At 47.2% G+C, this 13,876-nt stretch overlaps 1 protein-coding gene across 1 annotated transcript in view; it reads right to left on the bottom strand.

The window, feature by feature from the left end:
* Positions 1–13,876, bottom strand: part of PIN4 (peptidylprolyl cis/trans isomerase, NIMA-interacting 4) — a 53,780-nt gene that overhangs the window by 5,312 nt on the left and 34,592 nt on the right. The window lies entirely within an intron of this gene.

The raw sequence follows: 13,876 nt of genomic DNA, 5'->3' as shown, positions 1-13,876 counted from the left end.
AGTACTCATCCTTTATGGTCCCTAATCTTGGCTCTGCTTTGAAGCTTCTCCAACTTCCTCAGAAAGAGAGGGACAAGGGGGCAATTGCTCAGGGAGCACCTACTCTGTGCCAGCCGTGGAACCTGGGGTTTTATATCCCTCCCCTCGTTAAATCTTCAAAACAGCCCTGTAAGTTTCTGCAGGCGAGGGAACCTGGGTTCAGAGATGGCAAGCAACTAGCCCAAGGTCACACAGCTGAAAAGGGCGGGGGGGGGGGGGGGGGTAGCTCAACTTAACTCCTCAGTCCCCATGCGCTTGAACTCTCTCCAGTTCATACCTCAATACCTGTCCCAAGACATGTTCTCTCTTGATCGTCTCTGACTCCTCTCTTTTCTTTTTTAAAGATTTTATTTATTTATTTGAGAGAGAGAGAGAGAGAGAAAAAAAGCACGAGCCATGGGAGAGGGGAAGAGGGAGAGGATGAAGCTGACTCCCCACCGAGCAGGGAGCCCAACATAGGGCTTAATCCCAGGACCCTGCAATCATGACCCCAGCTGAAGGCAGATTCTTTATCCATGGAGCCACCCAGGTGCCCCTTCTCTCTCTTCATCCCACCACATGTCTGATCCGTCAGCAAATCCCATTGGCTCTACCTGCAAAATATACCCAGAATTCACCACTTCTCATCATCTCCACAGGTCTAAGCTCCCATCACCTTTCACCTGGATTGCCGCAATAGAATAGCCCCTAGCAGTGCGCCTGCTTCACCCTTGACCCTCACCACCCTTCCTACACACACAGTCTATTCATTACTCAGAAGCTGGAGGGATCCTACTGAAACATGTGCAAATCCTGGGTCTCCACCTCAAAATCCAGCAATGGCTTTCCCTTCACTGGTAGTATCCATCCTCACATTGGCCCACGTGGCCCGTGTGTTCTGTCGCTGCCTCTTTCCTTGCCATCGAGACCTTGCTTACTCTGCTCCAGCTAGCCTGGACTCATAACCGCTGTTCCTCCGACACACCAGACATGCTCTTGCCTCAGTGCCCTTGTACCTACTCTTCCTTCTGCCTGGAACATTCTTGGAAATCCGCATGGCTTGCTGCCTCATTTCTTTCTTTCCTTTTTTTAATTTGTTATTTTTTAAAGATTGTATTTATTTATCTGAGAGAGAGCACAAGAGGGGTGGGGCAGAGGGAGAGGCAGACTCCCCACTGAGCAGGGAGCCTCTGCTGGGATCTGATGGGATCCCAGAATGCTGAGGCCAGGACCTGAGCTAAAAGCAGATGCTTAACCCACCAAGCAACCCAGGCACCCCTGCCTCACTTCTCTCAAGTCTTCATTCAAATGATACTTTCTCTCTGAGACTTTCTCCATCGCCTCGTTTAAAGTGGCAACCCCAAGCCCACCAACACTTTCTATTCCTACTCTCCTGTTTTATTTTTCACTTGTCAGCAACTATGGCCACGCCTCTCATCACCAGGTTGTGATGGTTCCTTTTCTGTGTCAACCTGACTGGCAGGAGGGGGGTGGGGGGGGCGGCAGATATTTCGTTAACTATCATGTCTGGGTGTTTCTGCATGAGATTGACATTTGAATCTGTACAGGGAGAAAAGCAGATCGCCCTCCCCAGTGTGGGTGGGCTTCCCCCCAGTCCATTGAAGGCCTGAATACAAGATTGAGTAAGAAAATTCTTTCTGCCTGAATGTCTTGGAGCTGGGACGTTATTCTCCTGTCTTGGGACTCAGAGAGAAGCTTCCAGCATTGGCTCCCCTGGGTCTCCAGCTCACCCACTGCATATCCCAGACTACCCAGCCTCCAAAACTGTATGAAGTAATTCCTCACAGGAAATTTCTTTACGTATTTATACACACCCTGTCGGTTCTGTTTCTCTAGAGGACCCAAATACACCAACTAACGGTTTACTTTTATTTATATTTTACAAAGTTGTCTCTTTCCACTTCAGTGGAAACTTCATGAGGGCAGGAGTTTTGTCTGTTTTGTTCACTGCTGTGCATGGCATAGTGTAGGTACTTAATAAATACATGTTGAATGAATGATGGCTCTTATAATTGCACCATGTTTGCGTATCTCGCTGCCTTATTTTATTTTATTTTATCTTACTTTATTTTTGGCTCCCAGGACTCTGTGAGCCTCCACTGCAAGTACTGGCCTTTGCATCCCCAATGCCAGGCAAAACGCCCAGCACCGGAGTGCCCAGTACCTACTGAATGCAATGCCCTAAGAGGATCCATCCAGAAGACCATGCAAGTTTCCAGAACCACCCAGAACAGAGCGCTTTCTCAGTGCCGAATTCAGGAAGACCACCTCTCTTCTCCCCCTACCCTTCCCTCAACCCCTTGGCAGGGCAGCCGCCTGGCCTGGTGCTTCCCCCTCCCCCCTCCCCCCTTCCCCTTCGCCTCTTGCCTCCCTTCCCCCTCTAAGCCCTCCTCGCCCGCCTGGGTACAGGCGATTATCTGGGGGTAGTAATTATTGCGAGTAAATTGGAAGTTGTTTTGCACAGGGCTATGTCTCACGCAGGTCGATTTGTATGCTTCCTGGGCACTTGTGACACTCCAGAGATGCCATAGCAACGGCCCCGGCGCCGCCGGGCTCACTGAGGGCAGGAGATGAGGCGGGGGAGTGGTGCCCTCCGCGGGCACCGAGGTGGCAGGCAGGGCCCTCAGAACCTCAGTTTCCCCGTGGACCCAGGGCAAGAGGAACCCGCCCCGAGGCCGTCGTGGGAGGCAGAAAGGATGTCACGGTCGGAACGGTTTGTACTACGACCCTTCGTGCGTGTGGCATTGTCTTCCTTCCTGCTCGTCCCCCGCCTTTCTGCCGCCCGCCCCCCCCCCCACCCCGCCCGCCTCGCCCCCACCCTGCCTCAGTGCCTGCCAGATTCCCCCGCCGCAGGAGCGGGGTTCCTGCTGGCCGGCCTTTATTCGGTGCAAAAATCACTGCCCCTGGAATACCTTTTAGCGACGAGGCCCACAGAGACACCGCCAGCTCATCCCGCGGGGGCCGAGCTGCTGATTAAATTGTATTCACTCTGCCTTTCGGTCATTCAGATTGGCTGGGACGAGGCCAGCTGGAATTAGTGACAAATCTGAAGCAGAGAATATTGACAAAAGAAGGTTGTTTTATTGCTTGCAATGAGACACGATAATTCAAAGGAGGCTCCCCAGTGTTTCCAAGGAGAGCTTTGGTTAGACTTTTTTTTTTTTTGCTAATTATTTGGAGAGATGTGGACCCTGAGTACTTAAAATCAGTTTTGTTCCCTTCTTGGTGTTGAAAAACAACCCTTCCTTCTCTGATGGCCTCCTCCCTCTTTAAATCGGAGAGCAGGAGGAGGCTTTGAAAACAAAAAAGCACTACCAAACAGTTCATTCCTTCCAAATACTTTTTAAGCACCTCCTGTGCCTCAGAACTAGTGTGGGTATTGGAGATACAAACATGGAGCTAATGTTCTGGAGGGGAACAGACAATGTAGAAGTAAACAGAGGAAGGAAAAATGTCTCAATACTGGTAAGGGCTCCAAAAGACATAAACAGGTCCTTTGGGACCTGTTAATGAGGGAGGTGAGGTAGCTACTTTAGAGAGGATGGGTCAGGAAAGGTCTCACAGGAGAGAGAGCTGAGATCTGGATGCTAAGAAGGAGCCAGCCTTGCTAAGATTTTAGGAGAAAATGTTCCCGGCAGAGGGAAGAGCAAATGCAAAGCCTCTGTGATGGAAATGGCCTTGGTTGTTTGAAGAAGAGAATGAAAGCCCATGTGGTTGAGGTGAAATGAACAAACAGGATGTGATTTGGACCCTGAGGTGAAATGAACAAACAGGATGGGATTTGGACCCTGAGGTGAAATGAACAAACAGGATGGGATTTGGACCCGTCTGAGCGCTAGGGACTTGCAGGGTGCTGTAAGGAGTTTGGATGGTATTTTCAGGGCACTGTGGACTCATGAAAGGTCTTAAGCAAAGGAATGATGTGATCTGGTTTCTATTTTTAAAAAAGATTATTGGCTGCTGATTGAAGAATGGATTTAATTACCCTAATAAGAAAAACGGACTGGGAGACAAGAATTAGAATAGGGAGGCCAATTAGGAAGTCACTGGCAAATGCCAGGTGGCTTAGGCTTGGGTGCTTGCAGTTTGGTGGGGAAAAGCGGAGAGATTCAGGATGTATTTTGCAGATAGAGCCTGAAAGTCTTGGTGATGGTTTGGGTGAGGGACAGAGAAGAGACAACGTTCCTAGTTTCTAGGTTTGGGGCTTCAGCAACTCGGTGTATGGTGGTGCCATTCACAGAGATGGGAAAGACTGGAGCAGCTCAGGTTGGAAGGTGGATTGGGAGCCCATACTTCTGGGTGTGTTCAGTAAGAGATATCAGGGAGGCCTTTATATAGGAGGCTGGGGCTCGAGTGAGAGGTCTGACCTAAGAGAGACCTTTGGAAGTCCTTAATACTCAGGAAAGCATTCTTGGGATTCTTGGTGACTTGTTCAAAGCTAACACTATGCTAGAACAGGTAACTGCCTCCCTCTCTACACCCAAAATGACATGCTTGTTCTCCACTTGACTGGTCTCAGCGAAGACCTACTCTAAGGGGAAATGAAAATAAAACTATGAGATGACTTTTTTAAGAAGCAGAAGGGCGAAGATCTAAAGGTTAGAAACCATTGTCAGCAAGAGTGTGGGGAAACAGGCATTCTGGTACATTGCTGATGGGAACAGAAGCTCGCCCATCCTTTATGGAAGGCAATTTGGCAGTTTCTGTCCAAATGAGAAAGACACCTACTCTTTGACCTCAACAATTCCACCTTTAGGAAATCATCCTACAGATACATTCACATATATTCACAGGAATGCATGTACCAGGATATTTGTAGTAGCAGACTGGAAAAATATCCACCAACAGGGGACTGGTCAAAGGAATTAAAGTACGCTCTCACAGTAGAATATATGTAGCTATTAAAACTAAAGAAGCTTTTGGAGCACCTGGGTGGCTCAGTCATTAAGTGTCTGCCTTCAGCTCAGGTCATGATATCCAGGTCCTGGAATCAAGCCCCGTGTCCTGGGTTTGAGCCCCACATCAGGCTCCCTTCTTGGTGGGAAGCCTGTTTCTACCTCTCCTACTCCCCCTGCTTGTGTTCCCTCTCTCACTGTGTCTCTCTCCATCAAATGAATAAAATGCTTTAAAAATAAATAAGTAAATAAACTTAAGAAGCTCTTGAATTTTTTTTATCTTTTGAATTGAGATGAAAGTCACATAACAGTACATTCACTATTTTAGCCATTTCAAAGTGTGAAATGCAGTGTTCTTATGGATTGATATGAAACATCTTCTGAGACATGTGGCAAGTGTCTACACCCACTCACCTGTCCCACCTGCCTACCTCTGCTGGTGATCCTAGGAGGGACTCTTTTCGATGGGCACCTTTGAAAGGTCTCCATGACACAGGAGACTGAAAGAGTCTGTTGCTAGGGAAAGATGGTGGTAATATTAATCAGTGCTTCTCTGACCAGCTGCACATGAGTGTCCCTTGGGGAGATTTAACAAACTATAGAAATGATCCCTGAAAGTATAGTCTTCCTTGGGGAGATTTAAAAAAGGTCCTTGCCCAGGCCCCACCTCTAGAGATTTTGATTTAATTAGTCAGAGGTGGGCCAGGACATGGTATTTTATTTGTTTGTTTCTTTGTTTATTCTTAATGGTCCATCTATTTCATTTTTAACTATATATTTATTATTTAAATTCAACTAGCCAACATAGAGGACATCATTAGTTTCAGATACACTGTTCAATAATTCATCAGTTGCGTGTCACACCCAGTGTTCATTACATCACGTGCCCTCCTTAATGCCCATCACCCAATTATCCCATCCCCACACCTCCTCCCCTCCAGCAATCCATGGTTTGTTTTCTATAGTTAAGAGCTGGACATTTTAAATTAAGGCATAATGTACGCACAGTAAAATGTGTAGGTCTTAAGTATGTAGTTCAATGAATTGTGGTAACTGTGGGCAATGTGTATCCCTTGCCCCAGTAAAAACATAGACCATTTCCACCATCCCAGTCAATGCCCCCACCCCTGCCAGAGGAACCCACCATTTTTATTTCTACCATAGATTCATTTTGATTGTTCTTGAACTGCATATAAGTGGAATTGAGCAGTATGTGACATTTTGAGATCGGCTTCTTTCCTGTAGCACAATACCTTTGAGATCTATCCAAGTTGTTGCACTGATCAGTAGTAGTCCCTTCCATTGCCGAAGGGTATTCCCTTGTGTGGACACACCAGTTTGTTTAGCCATTCACACATCCAGAGATATTTGGGTCATCCCAATCTTTCCATAGGCACGTGCATTCATTTCTTTTGGGGTTGAATTGCTGGATTTATGTGGAACTTGCTTGAAACTCTGTTTTCCAAAATTCTTGTGCCAATTTGCACTCTCACCAACAAAATATGAGAGTTACAGTTGTTCCACAACCTTGCTAACACTTTGTATTTTCTGTCCTTTTTTTTTTCTTTTTAAAGATTTTATTTATTTGACAGAGAGAGAGCACAAGCAGGGGCAGTGGCAGAGGGAGAAGTAGACTCCCTGCTCAGCAGGGAGCCTGACTTCGGTGGATCCCAGAACCCTGGGATCATGACCCTGGCTGAAGGCAGAGGCTTAACCCACTGAGCCATGCAGACATCCCTCACTGTGGTCTTATTTTTTTTTTAAGATTTTATTTATTTATTTGACAGGGAGACAGATCACAAGTAGGCAGAGAGGCAGGCAGAGAGAGAGGGAGAAGCAGGCTTCCCGCTGAGCAGAGAGGCCAACGCAGGGCTTGATTCCAGGACCCTGAGACCATGACCTGAGCCGAAGGCAGAGGCTTAACCCACTGAGCTACCCAGGCGCCCCTATTACTGTGGTTTTAAACTGCATTTCCCTAATGACTATGTTGGTCATCTTTTCATGTGCTCATCCATCATTCATATATCCTCTCCCATGTGGTGTCTGTTCCTATCTTTTGCCTGTATTTTTTAGGTTGTCGTTTTATTATTGATTTGTCAATGCTCTGTATATATTCTGGATACTCTTCCTTTATTGGATATATATATTGCAAACACAGTTACTATTTAAAAGATCCCCAGTGACTCTAACTTGAATCTAGGGTTGAAAACCCCTAGTACGCTAAAGATCAGCCCCAGAAGGTTCGTTCGTTCGTTCGTTCTTTCTTTCTTTCTTTCTTTCCTTTTTAAGATTTTATTCATTTACTTGAGAGAGAGTGAGCATGAGCAGGGAGAGGGGCAGAGGGAGAGGGATAAGCAGATTCCATGCTGAACAGGGAGCCTGATGCAGGGCTCAATTCCAGGACCTCGGGATCATGACCTGAGCTGAAGGCAGACGCTTAGCTGACTGAGCCACCCAGGCATCCAGGGGTTCCCTATTTCTATGAGTCCCCAAATGTGCCCCCTCGGGCAACTATGCCTGATGCTTGGTTCTTCAATCCTGTGAATGTACAGGGCTGAGGGGATTTGGGGACTAAAGGGTGCCTCATCAGGCTTCCTCCAGTGGATCCGTCTGGTTTCTCGGATTGATTCATTTATCTCTTACCCTCTGATGTGAGACCTTATGTAAGTCTTTCATTGTCTCCACCCTAAAATTTTCCATGTATGAAACTGACCCATTCCTACTACCGGATACAATGTACGTTAAAGGGTTAAAGACATGTTTTCTCCTGGATGGAGCAAGCTATGTCCTAGGCATAGAAGGAGTGTGACTTTCTGTATCCCCTTCCCGTCATTGTCCTCAGACTACCTACCTGCTCACTGAAAGGGAGAATCATTCTCTAGTAGCCTTGGCAACCATTTACCAAGGGTCTGGGAGTTGACGCCCTGGTCCTGGTCTTGCTTTCTTTGAATCTGAGGCGTACTTGCTGTGCGACTTTGTGTAAAGCAGTTAACCCTTTTGAGCCTTGGTTCCTGTGACTGGTAAAGGAGAACAGTAATTTCTTGCTTGTTGTGGGCCGGCATAAAGTCATGAGTTCCCTCGAAAGGGGAGCTGGGAAAGCTTGGCTCTGGGAGCAGTGCAGCTGGGCTGTGAGAGGTGCTCTCTGCTTGGGGACTTGCCATGCCCTCGCTGTGCCCTGGTGTCACATATCTGCCCCTTTCCTCCACACACAGTCTAGGAGGCCTAGACTGGCCAAGATCCTGCCTGCTCTGTCGTCCTCACCCTGCCCTTCTTGGCTAATTTGAACAGAGCATCCAATGAGGGACCCTAGGCTCTTTAAGCTCAGAGCAGATGGCTGGGAAGCCAATTCTCTGGGACATACAGTTCCTGACTCAGATCTAGGCAGGGGGCCAAGGCCTTCGAAGGGCTGTAGAAAAATGTAACCCTCCATCCTCCCCTCAAGAGCTTGTAGATTTTATTTCCTGCCTCAGGTAGTGCCAAGGAGGAAGGGCAAAGGACCACAAAGGTTAAGATAAGGGGCCCCCAGGGATCCCTTCTTGGGCTGACATCAGGGAGAAGCCTTGACTTCAGCTTTTTGGATAGGTGCTCATGCCGCGTAGGGAGCCTTTCTCTGCGGCTGCAGGAAGAAGGTGCAGGAGCCGAGGAGGAACTCATGGGAGCTTCCAGAAACGCTTTTGACGTGGGGAACGAGTGGGCATGGGGCATCTGGAGAATCCACCAACACTAGGCACCGGCTGGAGCCCATTCATTTCACAGCCAGACATGGGTGGCTTTCTCCCAGCATGAGATTTGGGAAGAGAATAGAAAGGGAGTATCCCATTCCTGGGTGTAACTCAGATTGCTCTGTGCTATTTCTGAGTCCTTCCTGAGGCGGGTATAAGACAGAGTCAGTGCTGGCAAGAAGTGTGGCTGGGATGGGCAGGCTTGGACCTCCCCCCTTCCTTGGTTCCTGGTCCCCACTATTGCTTTAGATCTATCACTCCTACCCATGGCCTCACTATAGCTCTCCAACATGGTGTCTATTGCTCTCCTTTGAGACCAGGAAATTGACAAATTTGTCCATCCACCCATTCATCATCTATCCAAAAGTATTTCCTTATTGGCTGCTATATGTAGGTACCGGGCTAAGCTCTGTGAAGTTATAAAGTGGAAAAGACAGATGTGTCCTTCACAGAGCGCATGTGATCATGGGTGAGCCAGAGGTAACCGGGTAGCCACATTCCATGGGCTAATCCAATGATAAAGGCAGGGTGAATCACATTGTGTCCCAGAGGATGACTGTTGGGAAGGATTATGGAAGGGCCCTGGAAAACTTGAGCTGAGAGGCAAGCAGTGAAGAGGAGATAGTGAGACAAAAAGGAAGGGAAGAAAGTCCGGGCAGAGGAAACAGCACGCAAAGCAAGACTTAAGTGGAAGTGCTTCAGTTTGAGATGAGTGGGGTGTGTGTGTGTGGTGTGTGTGTGTGTGTGTGTGTGTGTGTGTGTGTGTGTGTGTGTGTGTTTAGGGGCTGTGGAGAATTGAGTCATAAGGCGGAGAAGCAGTCAGGAGCCAGATTAGGAAAAGCCACGGTGAGGAAGCAGGACTTGATTTGGAGGGCAAGGAGGAGGCTTCGAAGGGTTTAGACAGAGCCATGACATGATCAGATCGGTGTCTTTGGAAGATCACTCTGGTTTCTGGGTGCAGAAACATTGGGTAGTGGGCACAAAGAAAAGCAGGGAGAAAGTCAGGAAGCTATTGCAGTGAGCCAGGTGAGAGATGACCATGCCATAGACCAGAACGGTGACAGAGGAGAGATGAAGGGAAGTGTTTGGGTTTGGGTTATATTTTGGAGGTAAAGCCAACAGGATCTGGAAAGATGCCTCACAGTTTCTGACTTGAATGATTTGAGGATGGTGGTGGCAGTGCTGTTCATGGAAATGAGGGATACTGAGGGAACAAGACTCGGGGAGGGTGGGAGATGAGTTCAGTGCCATGTTGAGTTTAAGCTCCCGGAAAGATACGTCCCTGCAGCCAGTTGGCCATCTAGGTCTGAGACTCAGGAAAAAGGATGAGGTTAGAGACAGAACTGTGAGGTTTGGGGAGTGGATGAGGTAGTCCAAAATGAGTGTTAGAAGGCCACGTTTCATGCAGCAGCTTTCTCCTGTCAAATGATTCTCTACCGTTAGCTGCCTGCCTGCTTCTGCTGAAACCCCAGGAGGCAGGTTCAGAAGGCACTTATCAAAGACTGCAATTTAGTGCAAAGACCCTGTGGATAATCCCAATTCTTGGCTCGCTCTTTCTCCTCAGTTCCTGTCATTTCCACAGCATGTTGGACTGACTTGACTAGCTTCCATGAAGATTTCTGCAGGCCCGGGGCCAGGCCAGCCGCTGGCCAAGCCAGCCGCCGGCCAAGCCAGCCGCCATTCTTAGGAAGCTCGGTTTCCGGCTCCCCCTGCTGGCAGAGCTGGAGATGACTCGCAGCTGGGCCGCTGAGCCCGAGCATCCTCCCCTCACCTCAATAGAGTGGCCAAGGACCTCAGCCTCAGTACTCTTCTCCAACCCTCCCCCCACAAATCCCACCCACATTAGAACCCTTGCTAGAAATAGCGGGAGAAAAGCCTAATTAGGGATCTGGGAGTCACAAATTAAATTCTTCCTGTTTCTAAATTAATTCCCTCTTTTTTGGCTCCAAACTCACCCTTGGTCTCCTTGCTCATGAAGACTTCATTTGTTTATTTATACCCATCTCCAAAAACACTCTCTGCCATTCTCTGTCCCAGTGAGCAATGTTGAGCTGACACCCAGTTTACCTCCCTTCTCCTCATATGCAGGAAAGCCATGATCTGTGCTAGAAAAGAGCGCTGGGCTGGGGGTCAAGGAACCTAGGTTGAGTCCTGTTTCTGCCACTGATTCAGGGTGTGACCTTGCACCAGACACTTCCTACTTTCCCAGGAGCACTTCTCTCACCTGTGACATTGCACTGGACTTCAAAAAAGCCCTTCCAACTCCAGCTTTCTAGGCTTTGCTCCCACCGCCTTAGCCTTTCCAGTTCTTCATGTGTATCGAGCTCTCTCCTGCTCCAGGACCTTTGGTTGTGCTCTTCCCTCTGCCTGAAATGCTCTTCCCTTCCCTTTTTTGTCCCATTAATTCCTCCTTATCCTTCAGCTCTCAGCTCAGATGTTACTTCCTCAGAAAGACCTTCTCAGCCCCTTCAGACTGGGCCAGGTACTTCATCATATGCTCTCAGAACTCCCTGGAGCTCTCCTTCTGTGCTCTCATCGTGGTTTGTAATTTTCCACATGCTTGCATGATCATTATTTCAAGCCCCCCCCCCCATTCCCATCAAACTCCAAACTCTTTGACAGCAAGAACCAGTCTGTTTTGCTCACTACTGTATCCCTGGCACCCAGATGTTTGCCCGTCCATCTTGTCAAGGCTCAATACATATCTATTAAATGGATGAATAAGTACATGGGTGAATGAGCCCTTACCTTCACCCATCAGCTGCTTTCTATATCTAACTAGCATCATGTTTAAGAGCAAAGTGTCAAGGAACCCCTGGGTGGCTCAGTCTGTTGTGTGTCTGACTCTTGGTTGTGACTCACGTTGAGCCCCATGTCAGGAGGTAGTCTGCTTGTCCCTCTTCCACTGCCCCTCCCCTTCTGCCCTTCCCCTGCACGCTTGAGCACTCTCTCTCTCTTAAATAAAGAAATAAATAAATTTTTTAAAAAAGGGGATCAAAAAGTCAAAAAGTGCCGGGGTTTGGAACCCAGCTTTACCACCCACAAGGTGTGTACACTTGTATATGTTATTCTATCTTACTGTGCCTCAGTTTCCTTATCTATAAAGGGCGGGTAATAATAGCATACACTACTGAATAAGGTTGTTGTGAGGCTGGAAAGACGTAATTCATGTAAACTGTGTAGAAACAAGGCTTGACACTAAAGTGTTATATTTGTAATAGCTATTGTTCTGATTCTGCCCCATCCCTCTCTCCCTCCCTCAATTCTGAACTCTCCCTCATTATCTTATTTCCGGTCTTTGAGTACAGGTGACTCAGTGTTATTTGCAGATGAGATAGCAAAGTTAAAAAAAAAATTTTATTATGGAAAATTTCAAACAGGCAGAGTAGGGAGAAGAGGATAATGAACCTCTGTAACAAGCTTCAACAATTATCAACATTTTGCCACTCTATGCTCATCTTTCCTCCTCTCATTTTTCTCCCACCTGGAGTATTTTAGTATAAACTCCAGATGTCATATAATTTTATCTGAAAATACTCCATTATGTTTCTCTAGCAGGTAAGGGCTTTTAAAATATAATACCATTATCACACTTAAACAAATAACAATAATTAGGGAAGGTTTTTAAACTCCATCCCCTTTAGAGTTGCTGGGGGAATGGGAACCGTCACTCTGGGGTTGATGTGAAATGAGGAACAGCCAAGAGAATTAATGTAAGTTTAGTGCTTTGAACAGGGCCTGATATAGTAGTAACTATTATTTTGATTCTCCTCCATTTTCTCCATTTATCCCTCTAAATCCTTCGCCACCGTCTTGCTTTTTTCTGGTCTGTGAACGTATGGGGCCTTTTACAAAGGAGGAGTAGGAGTCCAGGGTGGTGAGCTTCCTGGGTCGTTGGCACGCCCTGGCGAGAGCTGGGACTCTGGAAGGCCCTGAGAAGGGTCCAAAGGAAGTGACTGTGGGACTGAGGGAGAGCGAAAGAGGGCTGGAGGACTTAGTGGGTTTAAAGAAGGGGAAGTCCTCTGGCTGCGTGAAAATGGAACGGAGAAAATCCAGTAGCCTAAGGGCAGGCAAGCTGGAAGGTTGGTCTTTTCTTCCTAATATTCAGAGCCTTTGGAGATGACTGACAGATGAGAAGCAGGGAGGGGCTAGCCTGGCTCCTGAGGGAGTTCCTTCTAGCTTTTCTCCACAGCCCACAGAAGTGCAGCTGCTTAAGACAGTAATCAGGGTTTCGCTCTGCTTCATTTTGAGTTCTCATCTGTTCCAAGGATATATAAGTGATGATGGTGGACACTGAGCCAAAGGACAATTGGAGATAGACTTTCCTGGACTGGTGGTGAAGATTTTCATGCTCCCATCTCTTTTTTTTTTTTCCTTTCTATGGAATTCTCCCCACCAGCCCTTCTTCTCATCACACTCATACGTTGGGTATCCAGTGCACCTACACGCTCCACCCACCCCAATCCAAACTTGCCTCCAGGAAAAGAAGTGATTCAAACTCCTCAACAGGATAAACAAGCTCTTTCACAAACCCACTTCCCACTGCCTCATCAACCTCATTTCCCATTGCTGTCCATTTCTTTCCAGCAGTAGGCAGTGGACACGGTGAGTGAGCACTGATTTTTGTCCATATAGACCTGGTACTGAATTGTGGCTCTGCCCTTTCCCAGCTCTGAAAACTTAGGCAAAGTCAGTTTTCATGTCTGAAAATGGGGAAAATAGTATACTACAACCCCATTTTTTCTTTGTTCTCTCTCTTTTTTTTTTTACTAAAACTCTTCTTAACAGAAGGCTTAACGCCATATGAAAATACGCCTTAAGGTCACGTGAAACAGGAAAATAGACCATATTCTCTTTTTAGAAGATCTCTTTTTAAACTCCCAATGATCCATAAAATTTACAAAAAGCTTAAAATCCTCTGGACTTGGGGTGGGCATGACTGGGTCAACAGGTGAGTTTTCAAACACTGAATGTTAATGTTCTGAAGAATCACAATGTCCATGTTCTTATCAGTATAAGAAGGGCAATATTTGTGGGCCCACAACCTGCTATTTAGGATCCCCCAAGCACGCCACTTAAACTCAGTTATAGGGTTTCCTGCCCCAAGCTCTGAGCTCTGCGTTTCAAAATGACTGCATCCTAGTTGGAGCCTCTAAAGAAACGGTGACCATGTGTAAGTTACAGCACTACTAATTTCTTTTTTTTTTTAAGATTTATTTA

The sequence above is a fragment of the Meles meles genome, chromosome X, assembly GCF_922984935.1.
Source record: "Meles meles chromosome X, mMelMel3.1 paternal haplotype, whole genome shotgun sequence".
Lineage (NCBI taxonomy): Eukaryota > Metazoa > Chordata > Mammalia > Carnivora > Mustelidae > Meles > Meles meles.
The sequence above is the reverse complement of the archived record's forward strand: the minus strand, read 5'-3'. Positions and strand labels throughout refer to the sequence as shown.